Raw genomic sequence first — 18,412 nt, forward strand, 5'->3', positions numbered from 1 at the left:
CTGACTCCCTCCTCTACTCTCCTCGTAAGAGCTGTGTTTTTTTTTATTATCCAATCACCTGGGTGATGTGTGCCACCCTGCCCTTCTTGGTCAAGTGTAGAGGGAATCATAAAAAAAGATGGGGCAGATGTGCTAATTTCTGTGGGCCACTTCAGAGTGGGACTGCTCCTACGATTGTCCTGGCACTTTATTCTTTTTTTTGTGAACAGAACACTGGCAAAGCTGTAAACTGCCCTTCTCCTATGCTAGGACAACTGTTATATAGATATCTTGCTCTTCTATAGCATATTTGGAAGCCAGGGAGCACCAGGTTTGCCATGGGCTGCTGGCACGTATGTGCACCGGTGGTGCGAGCGGGTAACTAAAGGGTGGGTGGGTGTGCGTGCAGGCAGGCAAGGCAAGTGGCAAATAATACAAAATAAAGTCACTTACCTTGCCTGCTACACGTCCAAAGTCCTCTTTGGTCCTTGAACCGTCTGCTCTGCGGGCTCCAGGAAGTTCCACTAACCAATCCTGGTGTACTCTCACCAGCATGAGAGCAGCGCCAGGATTATATGGAGCATCCTGGCTGGACGCGCCTTTAGGCCTGTGCTTGGTCTCCTCCCAGCTGTCGAAGACAGATTAGTGGAGAGCTGCAAATGCGCATGTCACTTTTGCCAGCTCAAGAGAGCCTGCCAAAGTGACATGCACACTTTGGAGGGTACAACCTGCTCCTCCAGTCCTCTAATTCTGCCAATCGGCAGCCGAGGAGGACACGCCCCCCACTAATGCAGGCTGCTGCGCTGCTAAACATGAAAAATTAAATGGCAATGAAATCATTTCATTGCCTTTTTATTTTTCACGTATAGCGCCGCAGTGGGCAGGGGGGTGATGCCCCCTCACGAAGAAACCGCTGCTGATGTTAGTTGCCCCTTCATCTTGTTCGCAACTGTGAAGTGGCATCTGTGAGCTGCTCCACTCTTCTGTGACCAACAGCAGTTTGCTTGTCACAGCTGAATGGGTCACCTGCTCTGCTCACATTTGTGAAGTGTGAGTACAGGTAGTTGTGCTATGCCCTGCTCCTTAGTGGCCCAACAAATGCTCTGAGCCACGTAAGAGTGAAATAGCTGATATCCATGGCCGGCCTTTCTTCAGACAGCTCCCAGGGCGAAACTGAATTTGGCGCCACTCCTAATGCTCCTCCTCTAACCGTTCCCCATCTACCGCCTCCCATTGGAGATCCTAGCGAGGAGGGCTTTCAATCCTCCCAAGTCACGTCCTGCCAGAATTCCTCAGAGCTGTCACCCTGCGTGCCACTGCTCGCTCCCGAGAGCAAAACGCCGTGGGAGCGAACCTTTGGAGAAGAGGTGGGACATGCACCTGCCTTTGGACATTTGCATGCTTTCATTGTTGAAAGACATACGCAAAGGCCAATCCAATGTGTGGAAGGAGTCAGACCCATAAGGAGAAGTTTTGGGGAAGTTTACAAGAAACCTCCCATAGAGCCGTGCATGCACGCTGCGCTAGGCTCGACCTAAAAACAGGACAATGGAGGGGGATTTTTATAGGTGAACGAGACTCGCGTGGTATGGGTGTCTGGTGAGGCTGGAATGCCTCATGTATGTAATGAAGGGAAGCGAGGGAGGGATGATGAGGTAATGGACACTACATCAAAACCATGTGCTACCCTCCCACCCTAGAACCCACTGAAAAAGCAATGCGCATGCACCTAACTGCCGTGCGCCTTCACGATACTAGACAGCTAGTTTAGACTTTAACCTGCAGGCTTGCACGGCATGATCTACGAGACAGCCTGATAAGTCTTTAGTCTGCACGTTTGCACTTTGAAAACATCCCTGGCTCCCTAGGATCTCTCGAAGAAGGCGTGGCTCCTGGGCCTGACGGGAAATGGACTACCATCAAAACCATGGGCTTTCCTGGAACTTTCTGACATGCATGAACTAAAACCAGCTGTGTGACAGCGTTCCGTGGTATGCGATACATTAATGATTAACTTAATGCATACTAAACCCATTCCTACTGTTAACACTAAGTACCAGTCCTCTCTTCAGGCTGCAATAAAATGTTGTGCCATCAGGCAATGACGTTATGCATCAGCAGCTTTGCATACTATGCAATGTTGTTCAACTGAATTAAACATTCTCTTTCTTGCCGTGGATGGATTCCTAGTGCATGCTGAACTCCAGGAGCTACCCAGCTTTCTTGCCAGGTCTTGCACTTTGCCGCAAGTGGCCAGCTCCTGTGATTGAATCCCGAGACAGCTGTTATCCCGTTTTGTTTTTTGCCATTTCAAGTAATTAATGGTATGACACTGGGATCCCGAGAGCCACTAAAGTGGCCTTTCTGCTCCGTTACATTTCCATGTGCTATTCCTGTATCACTTGTGTTTTTTTCCTTGCAGGATTCTCCCTGATTTGTCCTCCATGCACACTTTTTTACCATTCTGTTTGACCCTCAGATGCCTACATCCTTGTAAGGCTTTTTTAGGACTCGCCTAGCAGCACGCATGCGCTGCATAGGAAAGAGATCTTAAGCCATCGGTTCCCTTTTTTGCCGAAAACGTGCACGCGTTCCATTGCCTTCAATGGCAATGCGTGCACGTTTGGCGATTCCCTTGCGGGAACGAGCATCTGTTGCCATATGTTATCAATTATCGCGCCTTGCTGCTCGCTCCCCCAAGGGAATCGCGCAGGCCCCCCTCCTCTCTCCCCTCGCTGCCGCGCGGTCTTCTTTTTTTAAGCTTACTTTGCTCCTAAGCATAAAGGTATCGAGTTCAGTAAGGGTGGGTCGAACATGGAACGGAGTCATAGATAAATACACCCCACAGGAACGTTCGTCCATCTGGACTGGCACACCTCAAATCACGGTCAATTTGTTTCTCCGTCTTTTTCTTGAAATTTAAAGCTCTAACCACATGCATCAGCGACCTGTGCTGGGACATTTTCTTGAGTGGGGGGGCGAAATGCCAAATAATACCTTAAACGAAACCAGAAATCACAACAGGTTAATGACCATGAGCTGTGGGGTGCTCCTAGCACCCCAAGGTGCCAGCTCTTCTGGGTATGAAGGGGTTGTGGGTCACACTCAGAGCTTTTCGTGTGCTGAAATGTGTTTTCTATTTCGCCACAAGTTTGGTGTTTGAAGTATTATCTCATTGATACCCACGCGCTCTCGTGAATGTACAGTAAAAAGCGCCTCAAAAATGAAACGGTTACATTATTCATTCATTAGGTTGGGCCCACAGCTAATCATCGACTAATCATAACTCTCGATGGATATAGGTAAACACTGACAGTCCGGACACCTTTCTGTGAATTAAACATCTCCCCTCTGCTCAAGTGCGCAGTGGGCACTGGCCCCTGACGGCCGTCACTGCTTGAGGCCAAGACATAGCTCGGTTGGACGTCCCTTTCAGGTTTTGGAGGTGACTGGTGCGTTCCTGTTACTCACAGTGCAAGTACCAACACCGGACAGTGAAATCTCTGACCACCTCACAGACATAGAAAGGACTTAAGCCATCCATGCCCAAATGCCATGCTTCGCAGGTGGCTCCATTCACACATATAGTGGTACATCATGTTCGTCGCTCCTCACCCATTCTCCCCCACCCCTCCTTCCCAAGAGTGAGACGCATCTCCTTTGTTCCAGGGGTGCCCGTGGCTCGCTCAATCTTACCACCTTTTCTTCTCCGGGTTGCCTGTGTTTGGAATCCCAGACACACCTATGTAAACAGCCGCACACATGTGCTTCTTTCAAAGGCAGGCTGGCTTTTTACAGGCGCAGTTCACACGATTGACTTTGGACACATATGGCCAGGTGTGGGAATTCGGAAAACGTGTTTCTTTGTTTCCCAAAGGAAATGAGTCCACCAACACTTAGGTTTAGACTAGCTGTAAATAATTTTGAAACACTTCACGAAATGTGACAAGGGGGGTTTGGTGGGCAGCCGAGCACGGCGAGGTCTGCCTCCCGGGCAGATTGCGAGGGGAGGGGCTGGCCGGCGAGCGTCCATTTTGAGGTTTTTGGGCTGCATTTGGACTAGCCCAATTGTAGCCCAATTTTGGCAGTTTAGCCCAAATGGGTATTTAGTTAGTGTTCGCGCTTTCCCAGCCACCATTTTAGGTTTGGTGACCTGGTGGCTGGGAGTGCTGTGTAGAGAGGTTTTTTGTCAGGGTACATTGGAAGTTGAGGCAGGTGCGTTTTGCTAGTCATTTGAGGCATTATTAGATTGTGTGTTTTTTATGAGCGGCACTTTAAAAGCATTCAAAGGCAGTTATTTCAACATTCGAATAGTGTGGTCTCTGCTGTCAGAAAGGACGCTCTGGTCCTCGGATAAATCTTCGGAACATCCCACTGAAGGGCAATGTGTACGTGCAGTCAGCACAAGGGTTCCCATGCCTCTGTGAGGCGGGAACGCGCCAGGAGTGAACAGGCTCGGTGGCTTGGAGAGTTCCATTACGTGGATCTCTTCTCCCCTCCTCCCTCCATCCATCACCCCACAGAGTGCTTAGGATAGGCCACTGCAGCCACCAGTCACATAATACACTCTGATCCAATTGGCTGCTTTCTGAGTTGCTTGTAAATCATTCATTATAATGATGTCACTTTCAATGAATGACTTTTGCCGAAATGATTAGAAAAAATACTACAGGACAGGAATTTTATGTGTGTCCTGTTCTTGACAGGCAAAACCACCAATCTTGAGAGTGGCCCCGCCCCACGTGAGGGCTGCTGTTTAATTTTATGGCTCACACCAGTAATCACAAAGGGCATATATAAAAGTGTACATTCCCAATATGTAAAGTTACACCAGGGAAAGATGCAAATTGAGATTGCAGATATGCTAAGTTTCACTCAGCAAAAACATAATGGAAGGGTGTGTACATGATGTCAAGCATAGATTTTGTACTGGAAGGGTATCTTTCTAGCACAACATACTATGATCAGCATGGTTTAACACTTTTCTAACTTTGTATGTGTTCCATATAGAGCAGCATACCTGCAAAGTGGGAAATGTATTTAGAAAATGCATCTTTTGTCAGAGTTAATGCATGCTTCAAGGAGGAGTTAATTTTTTACACAAAGACCAATGTACCATTTTTAGTAGCTAGAACTTTGCTTCAAAACACATTTAGAGCCCTATTCTAAAAAGAGAAAAGTAGAGTCGAAGAGCTATAGCCCTCCATCTGAGCATACTTTTCAGTTTTTTTGTATTCACAAACGTTTGCAGAAGTATGTCTGGAAAACTGCGTAGACGAAATTTTGAGAATGTCATTTGACTTTTTGTGAAGGATCCTTCCCTATTGTGTTGATGTCTCCATAGCAGAGACCCTTAAACAGGGGAAATGGAGCCACCTGTGCAAATGTACTATTTTTTACCTCCTGGGAAGACATTTTTCCCATTGGAGAACTTTAGGGGTCAGACTTGTCGTGTATCTGGGATGGATCTGTGATAAGAAGATTCTAGAGCCTGACGCAAAATTGCTCCCTTGGTGGGTTCTTTTCATAGTTCCTTCCCTGAGCCCACTGCAACCTTCTCCCTTTCACCCAGTTTCTCAGACTGGTCCCTATTGAAATCATCAAGAACCTTCTGTTCGAGGCATATGAGCTGCAGATTACACACTTGTGCATAGATTGCCATCTGGTGTTGGGCCCGGATGTTTGCAGTTTGTTTTTCCTCTTGGAAAGTCTTTGGAAGTCACGAGGTAGGTGACTCCTCCCTTGGATCGTATTGTGCATGGGCTTCGGCTCCATCCTCAGATTGTTTTTTTCTGCCATCGGGCTCGGATGTAATCTTCGCGCTCCGGTTCCGAACAGCTTCCAGTTCGACGATCGACGTACAATCCTCACCCCATTTCGCGGTATTGTTTCGATCGCGAACTCCCCACTCGACGCGCCTCTTATCGCCAAGACCTTCGGTTCCAGTCGTCTACGGCGGCCTTCGGGCCTACCCAAGCTCCGGTCCTGGCTAATGGAAAGGACTCCATTTAAAAAGTGCCCTCGATGTGGGTCCAAATTCCCCCACACCGATCGCCACGAGGTATACAATCTCTGCCTCTCCCCTGAACACGAGGCTCGAGACTATCCGGCCTGTAAATCCTTCCGGTCCAAGAAAACTATTCGGGACCGAAGAGCCAGAAGAACCATGGCACACTCCTCGACGGCGATCCCGGACGACATCTTCGGGGAAGGCGTCCAAATTCCCCCACACCGATCTCCACGAGGTATACAATCTCTGCCTCTCCCCTGAACACGAGGTTCGTGACTGTCCGGCGTGTAAATCCTTCCGGTCCAAGAAAACTATTCAGGACCGAAGAGCCAGAAGAACCATGGCACACTCCTCGACGGTGATCCCAGACGACATCTTCGGGGAAGGCGTCGACGAGGGACTCGTCAGCACCTCCGAAGCCGACGATTCAGATGTGGAGGACATCACTCCGGCAGAGGGTCGTGAGTACTAATCTACCCACACCCTCACCGGCACCAAAAAAGGCTTCGGTCACGCCTTCGGGCCTAAGCAAGACCAAAGACACTGCTTCCCACACCGCACCTTCTGGACCGGTAAAGAAGCCAATTAAGCCTTCGGGCAGGTCGGGCTCGAGCCAGCCCACCGTTTGAGCCGATAAACACTCTTCGGCACCGAAAAAGAAACCGGCCTCCATCTCGACACCGAGCCCCACACCGAAACACTCGCGGTCGAGATCCAGCTCGACGGCACCGACCCCATCTTCGGTACCGACAAAAGCACACAAGGCCACCGGCACCGACACTTCAAAGCCGAAATCCATCTCGGCGCTTACTAAACAATCGGAGCTTTCCAAGCATGGTTCCAAACAACGAACCAACACCGATAAACCTAAGAAACCAACGGCCTGACGCCTTCGGTGCCGACTGACCAACCAACCTCTCCAGAACTATTCGCACCGGATCCCTTACAAAAAACACTAACTAAGGATCCCAAAACTGGACATTTGATGCTCTCTATCAAAAAGAGACAGTTAGAGAAACCTGCTCCACCTCCGCTCCACCTCCGCCTCCAAAAAGGAAGGACTCTGCTACCTCCCCTTTCAGACTACCTTCCCCACCTCCACCACCTCCTCCACCTTCCCCTCCTCCACCTTCTCCACCCCCACCTCATCATTCCCCGACCCCATCCCCGGATGATGATGATCAAGGGGATCCATATGATGACATAGGGGATGTGCCCCAAGATATACCTACAGGAGACCCCACTCCCACAGGATCCCCAGACCCATGGGACGATTATAATATCCCTGGTATCCCTAACGTCTCACAAGACGATCTTTACCCTTCCAGACCTTCTCCGCCAGAAGACTCCTTGGGGTTCAACCATTTACTGCAAAGGGCGGCACACTACCACGGGGTAGATTTACATACCGACCCAGTGGAGGAGGATTTCCTCCTAGATACATTTGACACCACACATAGGACCACCTCCATATTGCCTATGCTTAAAGGTGTTATAAAACATGCGCCGGAGATCTTTAAGGACCCAGTCAGGGCCAGGGTCATTAACCCGCGCATTGAAAAGAAATATAAAGCCGCCCCAACAGATCCCTCCTACATCAGAGGGCCAGCGCCACTAGATTCCCTGGTAGTATCCACAGCACGGAAAAGGGCCAACTCCCAGGCGACGCACCACCACCTGACAAAGAGTCTAAACTCTTGGACGCATCAGGCAAGCGTACTGCATCTCAAGCGGCCAATATATGGCGTATCGCCAATACACAAGCACTACTAGCGAGGTATGACAGGGCCCATTATGCCGAGTTAGAAGCCATAATGCACCATCTCCCTGATAAATACAAAGCTAGGGCCAATGAGCTAATTCAGGAGGGCAAAACAATTACCAATACCTCCATACGTTGTGCCTTAGATGCAGCAGACACAGCCTCTAGGGCCATCAATACTAGTGTCCTCCTCCGTCGCCATGCCTGGCTAAGGATATCAGGTTTTAAACCGGAGGTACAAGCCTTCATCCTCAACCATCCCTTTGACCAGGAACATTTGTTTGGCCCAAAAGGGGATGACGCCCTAGAGAAAATGAAAAAGGACACTGACACGGCGAAATCCATGGGAGCCTTACAATCCCACCCTCCCAGACGCTCCTTTCGCCGCTCTTCCTTTCGGAGCACATCCAGAGGCTACTCCTCAGACACCGCTTCCACTTCATACAAATCCCCTACTCAGTCCACCTTTACAAGGGGTTACCAAAGAGGCGGCTACAGGGACAACAATAAGCAAGGCAGAGGCAAAGCAAACACCGCCTGCTCTGCCACCGCACCTACCCAATGACTTCCCTCCACTTCCCCAGACCATCCCGCTCCGGTCGGGGCAGACTCCAGCATTTCCCTCCGGTCTGGACTACCATCACCTCAGACAAATGGGTAACACAAATAATTCGGTCAGGCTACTGCCTAGAACTAATATCTACCCGCCCCAAACATTCCAACCAGACAACGCCCAATGTCACCAGAACATCTACTGCTACTCAAGCAGGAGGTAATCTCCCTCCTAGACAAAAAGGCAATAGAACACGTTCCTACCAACCAACAAAATATGGGGGTCTACTCCCTATATTTTCTCATACCAAAAAGGGACGAGACTCTACGGCCCATCCTAGACCTTCGGCCCCTAAACACATTCATACACTCAGACCATTTTCATATTGTGACGCTTCAGCAGGTACTTCCGCTGCTTTCCCAAAACGACTTCCTCACGACTTTGGACCTAAAAGAGGCTTATTTCCACATTCCAGTACACAATGCTCACAGGAAGTACCTCAGATTTGTGGTGGACGGCCAACACTACCAATTCAAAGTGCTCCCGTTCGGAGTCACAACCACACGACGAGTATTTACCAAGTGCCTAGCAGTGGTGGCAGCACATCTGCGAAGACCACACATTCATGTCTTCCCATACCTAGATGACTGGTTGATAAAAGCCAGTTCATACAATCAGTGTGTACAACACACACACACCACGATCCAGCTACTTCACCAGCTAGGCTTCACGGTAAACCACGAAAAGTCCCATCTACAACCATCCCACATAAAACAATATCTAGGTGCCACTATAGACACCGCAAAAGCGCTCACCTACCCCAATCCTGCCAAGCATTCAGGCTCTACGCGCAAAATTCATAGCACAACACTCCCTTCCAGCTCGGGTGTTCTTGCAACTAATAGGGATGATGACCTCTTGCATCTTCATAGTACCTCACGCAAGACTCCAGATGCGTCCTCTCCAAGAGTGCTTAGCGCACCAATGGAACCAGGCCCAGGGTCAATTAACAGATTTGGTGTTGGTAGACGGTCGTACCCATTGCTCTCTGCAGTGGTGGACCACCACAAACCTTTCCAAAGGTCGACCGTTCCTGGACCCGGTTCCCCAGATAGTACTAACAACAGACGCATCGCTCTCCGGCTGGGGAGCTCATCTATTACATCTCACCATGCAAGGCAAATGGACACCTCAACAGAAGCTACTCCATATCAACCATCTGGAATTACTAGCAATCTTCCTAGCCCTAAAATCTTTTCAAACACAGATTTCAGGCAAGGCAGTCCTAATCCGCACAGACAACATGACAGCCATGTATTATATTCAAAAACATGGCGGCACACACTCTCCACAGCTCTCTCAATGAGCACAGAGCATATGGAGATGGGCCATACCCCAGAAAATCTTTCTCCTAGCCCAACATGTCCCAGGAGTCCAAAACACTATGGCAGATCTACTCAGCAGACAAACACAACAACTCCACGAGTGGGAACTTCACCCGCAAGTTCTTCACCCGTACTTTCAAATGTGGGGGCATCCACAGATAGACCTCTTCGCCACCCACGAAAACACAAAATGCCCAAGTTTCGCCGCCAGATACCCACACCCATTGTCCAAAGGCAATGCGATATGGATGAACTGGTCAGGCAGATTTGCATACGCTTTTCCGCCTCTCCCACTCATTCCACTAGTGGTGCGCAAACTACAACAGCACTCCCTTATACTAATATTAGTAGCGCCAACTTGGGCCAGACAACCGTGGTACACCACACTGCTGGAACTATCGGTAGTACCGCATCAAAAATTACACCTCTCTCCACACCTCTTAACCCAGAACCATGGAGAGATCAAACACCCAGACCCAGCTCAGCTCAACCTGATCTGGCTCCTGAAATCCTAGAATTCGGGTACCTAAATCTTCCCCCTGACTGTATGAACGTCATCAAAGAAGCTAGGCGCCCTACCACTAGAGCGTGCTACGCCGCCAAGTGGAAACGTTTTGTTGTCTATTGTCATAACAACACCATCGATCCCCTAGATGTGTCCATTCAACACATCATAGGCTACTTACTCCACCTACAAAGGTGCAATCTAGCCTATACGTCCATTCGACTACACCTCGCAGCCATAGCAGCTTACCTACAAAACAGGCAACATCTCTCACTCTTTAGGGTACCTGCCATTAAAGCCTTCATGGAAGGCCTTAAAAGAATAATTCCCCCTAGAGTACCACCCTCACCTGTGTGGAACCTAAATATCGTTCTCACCAGACTAATGGGACCTCCTTTTGAACCACTACACAAATGTGAACTTCAATTCTTAACATGGAAAACCGCTTTTCTTGTAGCCATCACTTCTCTCAGAAGGGTCAGTGAGATACAAGCACTTACTATTCAAGAACCTTTTCTACAAATGCACCATAATAAGGTGGTTCTCCGTACCAACCCAAAATTCCTCCCCAAAGTCATTTCTCCATTTCACCTAAACCAATCTGTAGAACTACCAGTATTTGTCTCGCAACCACAGACCGTTGCAGAAAGAGTTCTTCACACACTAGATGTCAAACGAGCCTTACTCTACTACATCGAAAGACACAACCTTTCCGTAAGACCAAACAACTGTTTGTCTCTTTCTCTCCACCACACAAAGGCAACCCCATCTCCAAATCAGGGATAGCTAGGTGGATTGTCAAATGCATTCAAATTTGCTACCACAAAGCAAAACGAACGCTATCCGTTCCCCCTAAAGCCCATTCTACACGTATAATAGGGGCTTCAATGGCTTTTTTAGGAAACATCCCATTAGATGATATCTGCAAAGCAGCTACATGGTCAACACCGCACACTTTCACTAAACACTATTGTGTAGATGTGCAAACTAAGCAACAAGCTAGTGTGGGCCAGGCTGTACTCAAAACATTATTTCAAATCACTGCAACAGATACCGGTGGTCGCCGCTAAGGATGGGTACTGCTATATAATCTATGCACAAGTGTGTAATCTGCAGCTCATATGCCTCGAACGGAATATGCTACTTACCAGTATGCATCTGTTCTTGGCATGTAGAGCTGCAGATCTACACACGCCCACCCGCCTCCTCGGCTACCTGTATCTGTTCCAGTTTAACTTATTTAGATAACACACACATGGGCCTCTTCACTGTTATTACTACGCTCCATCTTTCCCTACTGGCGAAAAACAATCTGAGGATGGAGCCGAAGCCCATGCACAATACGATCCAAGGGAGGAGTCACCTACCTCGTGACTTCCAAACACTTTCCAAGAGGAAAAACAAACTGCAAACATCCGGGCCCAACACCATATGGCGATCTATGCACAAGTGTGTAGATCTGCAGCTCTACATGCCAAGAACAGATGCATACTGGTAAGTAGCATATTCCTTCCCTACTTCTGAGAGCCCTCCACCAGGGCTTAAGTGGGATGAAAAAACTGGGGGTCTCTCTAATGGGCGTGGCCAATGTAATTAAGGGTGTGGCTTAAAAACACATAAGCGAAAAATCTGTGCTAAGCATAGTGAGCCGCCCAACTTGTATTTTGCTGTTTCTGTCATTGCATCCTGATATACGATACAAAAAGTAACATCATACCTACAAGTCAGGACTATTGGCTTTGTAAATGGTTGTTAGTTGCATAAGATAAATAAGCAGCAACTATGGCTTGTATATAATACTGAAAAGGCTTCCACTTAAAGCTCTGGTGACCCCACGACAATGTTGCTGCTCCTGAGTTTCAAAAAGAGAAGGGAAATCCAGAAAGAAAATGACTCTTTAAAGGATTTCCCTTCCCCTACAACGCTCACCTGGCATGACGTCATGCCGTAACTTCTCCACTAGTGAGAAGTGAGCAGTGTGAGCACGCGCACATGATGTGCCTGCTGTCACTGCAGTCTGGAAAAAAACAGACAGCCTGTGCCAGGGCACAACACAGAGCCCAATAGAAACCCGTTTCGAGGCCCACTTTAAAAAACTGCCGGTGCTCAGCACCAGTGAGACCCGGCCCACTTAAAACCCTGCCCTTCACACTGTCTCTATATAGATTCTTCATCTGATCTACAGATATGGTGCTGAGGTCCCTCCCAAACCTGTGTTTTTCATTATTCACTGTGCAGACTGTGCTAATAAGCTGGCCTTATTGTGCTGCTGTTGTGAATTGGAAGTGATCATACATCATCCTCATACTCGCCAAATGTGGGTGTGATGTGTTGTCCTACCTACCCTTGAAGAGAAGTTACACCGGAACTGTGCTGGAGTAAATATGTTACTATTGCCAGGGTTTAAAAGGGTCAGATCGAAGTTTGGAAATGTCCAATAATGTACATTTTTTTTGGGTGTTCCCAACCTTCTAAGACGTACCATGCATTAGAACACCATTCTCCTCGTCCTTCAGTTGGGGTTTCAAGTGCAAATTTCTGTTCACTTGTGGTGGAGAGGCCTGCACTTGTAGATGCATATTCACCTGCAGGGTTGGATTGGGATCAAAATTCGGCCCCGGGACACCAAAAAAAAGAATTGGCATAGCCAATAGGTCTCCTTTGGGACCTTATAAGTGTTTAGTTATCCAGCACAATATCCTTGGTGCACCAACATCAAGTGTTTCATGGCTAAACACTTATAAGGTCCCAAAGGCGAGACCTATTGGCTATGCCAATGCTTGTCTTCATTTGTTTCAGTTGCCGTCTGTGTTTGCCTAAGTCCCGCTCTTCTGGCCGTGCTTCCTGTCGAATTTCTTCCCCACTTTCCTCAATTTTCTTCAACACTCTGCCCTTAAATGTCTGTTCCTTGCTCCGCAGTCTAAGGGTTGTCAGAGGGAAGGTAGATGCAAGGTAAACACAGGCTCAAAATATGTTCAGCAACCACAATAAATGAATATGCAGTCAGATGCTTGCTTTTATGACAAACCTAGTAGTTATATATGAACACTGTCAAATACGACACACACAGACAATATATACAGCCCTCCTAAGGCTGGCACTCAAGTGTTGTCCGAGGAGGGTCCTGAGTAGCAATTCCCAGCCTATTGGCAGTGGTTATTCCTCATTTACGTAGGTAACAGTAAGGTTAGCCCATCCACAGTCTTAGTGGGTGCACGTAGCGATACAAGGTACTCACCTTCCTGGAACGGAATAAGGTTGCTGTTGTGAGCTTGCAAGAGACCCATCTCACAGAGGAGGAAATCCATAAGCTTGCAAAAATGTTGAGGGGGCTGTTGTACTCGGCCACATGCTCTGCAGAGGTCTCCAACCTTTTCTGTAGTGAGAGCTACTTCCGATCAGTGAAAATCTTCGTGAGCTACTAAAGGCCAAGCAACTCGCGCATTTTTTGGAGACACCTCCCACGCCCTGCTTAATTGTCTTTAAGCCTAATTTCTTTATGGCCCATACTGTGGTATGAACAAAATACAACTATAGAGCTGATCAAAGCTGTCAGCAGATTGAAAATCATTAAATAGTAAACTGTATATCTGTCTCACACCTCATTCGCCACACTGCTATGCAATGCGTCACATAACATGATAACAATAACTGCACCTTGGTGTTTATCAGGCAAGACAAGAAAGCACTTCCAACATAGGATCAAAAACCAAAGAAAACACTTCGAACCAACCACCCTACACATGCCATAGCTTGCTAACCATGTAGGTAAGTGCTCCGGTGCCACAATTAGTAAGCGCTATTAAACTGCTGCAATAGAAGGCTTCCCCTTTCTTCATTATCAAAAACAAAGGGAGAAGGGTTATGTTACAAATGAATACATATGATTTTCATTCATGTCCGGGCCTTTGCAGACTATTGGAACAACAAATGGCCGACATTTGGAAAGGTGGTAGCCTTGCTTTCCTTATAAAGCACTTCACTCAGTTCTATAACACATGCTTTAAGTCTGCAAAGTCCATTTTCAGAAAATGCATAGTTCTGCAATGTTCAGCAACAGACTGTCTACTAAGCCTTGCACTCACTGCACAGTCCTCTTCGACTTCCAGTAATAATATATAGTAGCATGAAACATAGGTCAATGTCCCTCAGCGCATACCTCAATAAACAGAAAGCTCCATAGCCTGATCAATAACAGGTTCTAGCCAGGAACAACCCTTTGTAATCCATTAAAAAAGGAATACAATACATTCATCTAGTCCAGCCTTATCACACTTCTGTTGAGTAGGACTCGCCTACAAACAATACGAACACATGCAAAAAAAGATAGTTGGATTATTTTCATATAACCATAACTTTCTGAAAATGAGCATGAAAAATAAATAGCACACTGGTAGTTCGCCTTTTTCTCATGGTATTTCAAATGGGCTCTCATCACCCGCCCAGACCGTGGGGAAAGCTGATATTTCTCAGACATTTCTGTGACTATGCATAAAGAGGGCTGCATTATAGCGCCTATTTGCTTTAATTGAAAATGTCATTATTGAAGCAGAAGGCCCCTTGTGTAACCTTACATATTATTGAAATAAGAAATAAAGCAAACTTATACATTAACTAATCTAATATACAGATCAAATTAATTCAAACTCCTACACATCATGAAATACTGAAAATGCTCAGACAAGCGAGCATGAATTTGTTCCTTAAAAACATGCCAAATCTGATCACACCTCGTGCATGCTCACACACTCCAGTTGTCTATTGCACTCACCAGCCTGCTTTCCTCCTACATAGGCCATGAGTTTCTAAATCAGTACAATGGAGTCGAGTCCTTCATTCAACATTCTTCTGAGTAACACCTCAAGAACCATGCTAAATAAAGACATTACAACAATGGGATCAAAGTGCATGGGTAAAAGGGCTAATGAGCCTTGCTTAGAAAAATCCCACGCAAGAAGAAATTACATCATCTTAGCCCAGCCACTAAAATTGTAAACTGCCGCTAATAAATGCATAGCAGTAGATTAGTAGAAGTACTTAACAAATCAATTTGTTTTGCGTAGCTGTGGTGCAGCAAAACACAGCTCTGTGTCACACAAGCAGAGCTGCCTATGCACAAAGGAAGAGTGTGGGAGACAGAGACTGGGAGTGATGGGACAGAGAGGTGAAGGGCCTGCTTTGGGAGGATCGGGTCAGTACATGTAAAGCGCTTTGATTTCAACTTCGGCTGACACCACGCTTTAAAATTGAAAGAATATATAATGAAGCACATTAGCAGCCAATGTTAAAATCAAAGGGTCTTGCATGCACTGAGCCGCTTTCATTGACTACCACACAAAGGCAAATTTATAGCGTGCTGTAGTAGTAAGTGAAAGCAGTTTGTGCAGACAAGAATCTTTGATTTTAACATTTCCTGCCACCCCAGTTCCTGCCCAGTACCTGCAAGGACCTTGGACTTTAACCTCTGCTGCCACCGTGCTTTGTTACTGAAGTCCGATAGAAAGCACGGTGGCAGCCGATCTTAAAATCAAAGGGCCTTGCATGCACTAAGTCACAACGTCCTTGCCTGCCCTGAACTGCTTTCACTGACTTCCACACGAAGGCAAATTTAAAGCGTGTTGAAGTCAGTGAAAGCAGTTCAGGGCAGGCAAGGACTTTTGATTTTTAACATTGGCCTCCGCCGTGGTAGCAGCTCATTGCCTGCAGAATCTTGGATTTTAAGGTCGGCTGACACCGCACTTTATATCGAAGGCAAATGTAAAGAGCGGAAGCATCCGACCTTAAAATCAAAGGGCCTTGCATTCACTTAGCAGCTTTCACTGTCTACCACGCAAAGGCAAATTTAAAGCGTGCTGTAGTCAGTGAAAGCAGTTCATGCAGGCAAGGACTTTGGATATTTAAATCTGCTGCGACCGCGGTAGCTGCTCAGTGCCTGCAAGCACCTTGGATTTTAATATCGGCTGCCACCGCGCTTTGTTACTTAAGGCAGATGTAAAGCGCGGTGGCTGCTGATGTTAAAATCAAAGGTCTTACAATGCACTTAACCGGTTTTACAAACTATGCTGCTAATAATCAGGGGGGAACACTTACCAGTCCTGCGCAGCTTCCCAGGAGGATGAGATGGCAATTATGAAGTGTGGTGCCTGCCTGGAAAAGGCAGGTGGCGCGTGACTGCAGGAAGAACGTCACGTTCTTTGGCCCGCCCCACCCCAGCTAAGCTCACTTCAGCTAATCAGAGCAGCTGGTTTGTGTGAGGGCGGGCAAGGTCTTAGAGCTGGCAAAGACAATGATGGGATACAAAATAAAATGCTTAAATGACGTCTCTATAATTAGAAAGTAGCGCGAGCTACTCCCAGAGGGTCGGCGAGCTACCAGTAGCTCGCGATCGACCGGTTGGAGACCCAGTCTGGGTAAACCAGAGGTGTGTCAGTTGCTCCAGAGATACCTTTTAGGCTTAACTACTCTGAATCAGACATAGATACGTACTGCTTTTTAGTGCAATGGATGGAGTGAAAGTCTGCATACTTAGGGGCAGATTTACAACCTGTGCCTGCGTGAAAAACCCTTGCGCCACCATAGATGTGCCGTATTTACAATACGGCGCACTATGGCCCAAGGATTGACAGATGCCTCAGAAATTCTGGCGCTTCTGTTGGCGGAAAAGTCGCGCATTGCTGGAGTCGTGTCACAAGCACGACTCAACTCCAGCAATGCGTGTTGCGGCCTATTCCCAATACACTGCGTCACTCCTTACGCCTGCTTGAAGCAGGCGTAATGTTTTGACGCAGTGGCGTTCTAAAAGTCACGGAGTGAAATCTTGTAAATTTCACTGCATCACTTTTACGAGGCTTTACTGCGTGGGAATGCGTCACGTAAATTTGCCGCATTTAATACGCCGCCGTTGCGTCAAAGTGACACAACGGCAGAGCAAAAGTGTAGCAGGGGGCTTGTAAATCTGCCCCTTAATACCGAACAACGATGATGTAGGTTTTTAGTATAAAGTGCAGTCTTTACTGACAAGAGTATATGGGATACCTGCTCCTTGGACTTGAGATTTCAGTTGTGTCTTGGATGGTATAATGGATAGAATGCATTCGAAACAGCACAATAAACCGGGCATGATGGATGCTGTGACTGATTTTATGACAAGCACTGGCTTTGTGGATGTTTGGTGGGCAATCCAAGGAATATTCCTGTCAATCACTGTTTCATAACACATACAGCCGACTGGATCGTATTTCAGTAGCCGATTTGGGCATGCATAAATTGGCATCTGCTGGATGTCTGGGTAGGTTTCTCTCAGATCATTCCCCAATACTAATGGAATATACATGGAAGTAGGCACGGGTTCCTCTCTCGACTTGAAGACTGCCACCAGATGTCTTGAAGGATGAACTGTGTCTCTGCTGCTTTAGATGGCTATATGAGTGCTAATTGGAGCGCTACAGCCACGAGAGCACATGATTGGGAGGCAGGAAGGTAAGCTGATTGATGCACAGCGGAGAGAAACAGCATCCCCAGAGGCCCAGTTGAAGGTGTTGGACTTAAAGCGCATTATTGGGGACATGTGGGATAAGGTGGACAAATTCACGCTCAAATCTTATTACCAGGGATTGCACAAGGAGGGGTACAAGTCGGCTGCCTACTTGCCTGGCTGCTAAAGGGGGAGGTGGAGAATCCACTAGTGTGTTGTTTGGAGCACCCGGATGGTACAACTGCATTTACACAAAGAGTCATAAATGATGCCTTTTATTGCACATCTTAGAAGCGGTTATCTGAGGGGACACTGCAGCACTCCTAAGTCTGTTCAAAGCTATTTGGTTAGCATTGGTCTCCTTAAGGTTCAAGGGGTCCTAATAGAAGGACGTGAGGCTGACCTTGCTCTAGAGGAACTTAGAGAAACTTTACATTCGATGTCCAAGGGCAAGACGTAGTGCGGACCGTGACCTTTTTGTCCCAACTATCTAACCTGAGAAACTCCTGGAAGTTCTCAACGAGGCCCAGCAAGTGGGCACCATTCTGCTGACTATGAGGAAGAGCATAATATGTATGATTCCCAAGCACGGGTGGAGCACCAACAGGTCCGGCGTCCTATAGACTGCTGACAATGCTCAAGTCAGACTCCAAAGTCCTTTGCAAGGTTTTGGCTAATCGATTGCAACTTATAGTTGGACAGCTGGTACATGGAAATAAGTGTGGTTTCATACTGGGTTGCAGT

This window comes from Triturus cristatus, chromosome 8 (genome assembly GCF_964204655.1).
Source record: "Triturus cristatus chromosome 8, aTriCri1.1, whole genome shotgun sequence".
NCBI lineage: Eukaryota > Metazoa > Chordata > Amphibia > Caudata > Salamandridae > Triturus > Triturus cristatus.